The sequence below is a fragment of the Triticum dicoccoides genome, chromosome 4A, assembly GCF_002162155.2.
Source record: "Triticum dicoccoides isolate Atlit2015 ecotype Zavitan chromosome 4A, WEW_v2.0, whole genome shotgun sequence".
Taxonomy (NCBI): Eukaryota; Viridiplantae; Streptophyta; class Magnoliopsida; order Poales; family Poaceae; genus Triticum; species Triticum dicoccoides.
In genome coordinates, this window is record NC_041386.1 from 658,384,423 (window position 1) to 658,388,943 (window position 4,521).

The 4,521-nt window shown below is 51.1% G+C and overlaps 1 pseudogene; it reads left to right on the forward strand.

The window, feature by feature from the left end:
- LOC119283994 overlaps positions 1-3,603 on the forward strand; it is a 51,675-nt pseudogene extending 48,072 nt beyond the window's left edge.
- Positions 3,604-4,521: the final 918 nt, after the last annotated feature.

Genomic DNA, 4,521 nt, shown 5'->3' on the forward strand with positions numbered 1-4,521 from the left:
TATATATATATATATATATATATATATATATATATATATATATATATATATATATATATATATATATATATATATATATATAGAGAGAGAGAGAGAGAGAGAGAGTTTACCAAGTGCGGGGAAATACTCAGTAAAGATGAACAATGATAATTGCTATTTTATTTAATGGAGTGTCTGCAGAGAAACAATCGGGAAAGATGGACGCAACATCACCCTGCTGTCAACCGCCGAAGCAGGGACACATTCGCGTGTTGTTTGCCAAATGTCTCAGAGGTTACGGGCAGTAATTGGTTCGACATTCGGTAAAGCATTGCCTATACCAAGTGTTTTGTATTTACTAAGTGTTTTGCCTGTCACTTGATTTAGGATATAGGATTTACCGCGTGTTCGACAAAATACACTCGCTGAAGATTGCGATAGTCGGCAGGTAAAGAGAGTGTTTCGTGTAGTGTACTGAATGTAAGCGTACCCATAAACATATAGCGACTGCCATCACTTCATAAGTAGATGAGTGAGCTAGCTTACCCAAAAATCGACCTAGTTGGGCAGGTGGTCATCCATAATAACTGAGACAAAGGGGTAGTTGCTTCTGTCGTGATAGGAACTATTTCATACTATTAATAGCAGACGAACGCATGGTCGAACAACCACTTTTTTTTTGAAGGAAAAACCTGCTCGGCACTTTATTATGAGTTAATGAGAATTACGTCCTTCAAAACATGCGGTAAAAGGAAACTAGGGGGATCATCATCCCAACTAAACACCAGGTTTGAATAAAAAGCATGTCTTGCTAAAAAATGTGCCAAGCCATTTGCCTCCCTCGGACAATGCTTAAACTGAATTGAAGCAACGTCATGGGCATACAGGAAGCAATCTGCTAAGATCGCAGAATATGGTGCCAAAATGTCAGCCTCGCCTCTACATGCCGAAATAATCTCCAAACAATCTGACTCAACCGTCACCCTGGAGCAGCCCATTTGATTGACAAGTTGTAGACCTCGGCGAAGAGCCAATGCTTCTGCTGTAGTCGCGCTATCAGCATATGTGAACCGTACAACCACTTGGTCTCTTTCAAAGCATATTTAGCACAGAAAATGAAAATACTCATATTTATTTCTAAAAAACTCTTCTAACTCTGTAGTCTGATCGGAGGTAATGCATCAGACCAATCGACTACCGTCGATTCCGTCCGAATCTCATTAGTAAAGTGCCGATGAAGCAAATCGCTCTATAAAATCCCATGAGATGCAGCCAACGTGGACGCGGCACAATTCGAAACAAGCGCCATGCAGGCAAGCAAGAGTTCTCCAGCGAATCACAACTGAGGGTGGACACGGTCCGGTCTTTGACCGAGCCGCCGTTTTGACCGGCCGCCGGCGGACCGGACCGGACCGGACCGACCAGCTGGGCGGTCCTGATTTCAGGGTTCGGACCGACAGCGCTCCAGCCCCGGGCTGGACCGAGAGGACCGGCCGTGGTCAGGGTAGATGAGGGCACAATGCCCAACAGGGCTTGCCGGAGAGCGCAGGATGAGGTGTAGGGCGCTCCATGGTCGAGATCGACGGTGGTGCACACATGGAAGAGACAGGACGCGGCGGCGCCGGCCGGGGTGCCATTGTTAGCCATGAGCCTGCGCGTGTTTGCTCCTTAGCAGTTTTTTTGTCGCATGCAAGTATTGTAGGACGTGCATTAGCCCACGATTTTGTGTGTGCAGGCCTTGCCTTGATTAACGGATCAAATCTGACGTGAAGTTAGTCGTGGGATGGCGCCGTGATTATAGGATCGAGCCTATTTCTGTCGTTCTTTTTCTTTTTAGTAGTGATATATTTCTAAGAATGATTTTTACGTAAACTTATGTACTAATTGAATTGGATTGCTACTGTTACCTAAAATCGTGGGGCAGTTATTACAATCCAAACAAAGGTAGCACGTATAGATTTGGTAAGCAAGTCACGTAGGAATAGGGTGTTCCTTCTGTTTTCTGTTCGACTTGATAAAAGGAAACGGAAGCATGGGATGGGTGCATGATTATCGGATTCTCTCGTTAGTAGCTAGTAAAAGGAAACGGCAGCGAAGGACTAGTCAGGAATGGCGTCGCGATTATCGGATCGAACGCCGGCACTCTCGTTCTTTCTATTCTCTGTTTGACTGAATACAAGGAAAAAAGAAAAGGCAGCGCGTGATCTGGGTCTTCTTCTACCTCTTGCCCCTGTGCCTGTGTCAATTGCGTGAGTGAGTACTTGATTCCCATCAAAAGCGCCGGGTGGGACACGTCCAGGGCGTCGCCGGTGGCCGCGGTGAAGAAGAACGGCGTGCACCTTGGGTCCGCTCGGTCGGACCGGGCAAAGACCGGACCGGACCGAGAAAATTTCGGGCCGAAATTCAGTAACCGGACAGAACAAATTCTTCCGCGGGCCAGGACCGGACGGTCCGGTCCAGAACGGGCCACGAGCGGGCCGAAAAGCCCGCTCGCTCCGTCCAGCCTGAATCACAACCACGGACGTAACATCTCCCTGGACATGTACCCCTTCATACGCAAGTACGAGGACGGCAGCATCGAGCGTTTCCTGCGCAGTCCATTCGTGCCGGCCTCGTCGGATCAGGCCCGCAACCGTGGGGTGGCGACGAGGGACGTCGTCATCGACAAGGCCACCGGCGTGTCTGTGCGCCTGTTCCTCCCGTCCGGTGCCGCCGAGACCGCAGGCAGGAATCGGCTTCCTCTCGTCATCTACATCCATGGCGGCGTCCTAGTCCGACCAGTCGCTGGCCAGCTACGCCGACCCCGCGCGCATGTTCCTGGCCGGCGACAGCGCCAGCGGCAACATCGTTTACCACACGGCAGTCTGCGCCAGCCACGAAGTCAACAACGACATTATGGACATCGAGGGGCTGATCATGGTGCAGCCTTACTTCTGGGGAGCCAAGCGGCTGCCTTTGGAGCTCGCGTGGGACGACAACGAAGCCACCGTGGCGGTGTTCCCGCCGAACGGGGTGGACCGGCTCTAGCCGTTCGTGACGGCCGGCCAGGCCGGCAACGAAGACCCCCGGATCGACCCTCCGGCCTCGGAGATCTCATCGCTGGCTTGCCGCCCCGTGCTCATCGTCATCGCCGTGGCCGGGAAGGACAGTCTTCGGGGCCGCGGCCACCACCTGGCGGCCCGCATGCGTGATCTCGACTCGCGTTTGCCTTGGATGATCCAGCGGCGCCGCGAGGTGACGGTGGTCGAGTCGGAGGGCGAGGAGCACGGTTTCCACCTCTACAGTCCGCTGAGGGCCACCAGCAAGAGTCTCATGGGAAGCCTCGTGGAGTTCATAAACCAGCAGCCCACCTCGTCGCCTGCGAATCCTATGGTGGTGCTAGGCGTGCCCACGACGCCGTGCAAGCACGTGTTTGGGTATGGCATGGCCATGAAGGCCTGGTGCACACGGTCCAGTATGCCATGTAACACTGCTACTTCATTGAAGATCGGAAGGGCTGGGCCATCCAACACAAGATATAGGTTAATCTCAGGTCGACTGCGGATGACTGCTGGTAACGTTCATCACAAAGATCTATTATCTGCTGCAGTTCCGTGGAGTCGTGTGATCAACAACTTCTTCTAGATGAGAGCCGGCCTGATAACGCAAAAATAAATGGGAAACACTTGTACAATAGTGCACTTGTATACAGTTTTCTGATCGATAGGAAACTTTTCTCAGACGGGTCATGTGCCATTGATGCTTTTCCAATCCCGCGGCCTATATTTCTAAGCGGACTGCCCCGTCTCAATCATCATTAGGTAGTCGCACGCGAGTTAATCTCGCTTGCCCGACCCATCCCGCATCCTGGGGGTGAACGCAGCCCCCAGCTCTCCGAACCCCCTCTCTGCGATGGCTACCTCCGCCACCATCCCACTCCGCCCCAAAACTCCGCGCCGTCCACAACTGCTTCAGGTAGCTGATGCAGCGACCCGTCCCTTGTGCGCTGCTCCACCTCCAATGCTGCTCTCTCCGATGACCTCGCATCCCTCTCGCCGTCTTGCTTCACCATTAGGACCATGCCCTGCTACCCTTCTCCCCATCACGCTGGTAAATCGTTTCAGTTTCACAAAGAAGCCTGCCAGCCCAGAACAGCCCGGCTAACAGCCCTACTACAACTTAAATCTGAAGCACTTGAGTTGATTTGTGTTACTTATATGTTGATTCGGCAAATTTTTACGGGTGTCAAAATGCTTCGTTCGTTGTGTACACCATATCCTCTGTGAAAATTAGTTAATCACACAAATCTCAAACTGTGCATCCCGATTGATGATGGTAAACTCCGAATCATTGGGACACCTTCTAGCTAAAGTTGACTAATCTTCAATCCCATCTTTATCAAGATTTATATTAGAAAACAAAGATTCAATAGGAGTCACACCAATCACTTTAAGAACGTCATCACTATTCTCGCAAGAAATCGAATGACTCTGGAGTTCTGGATCTAGGGTTTTTCGCCGCCGCCCAGAAGTGGGAGAAGGAAACCTCTAGGTCAAGGACCGG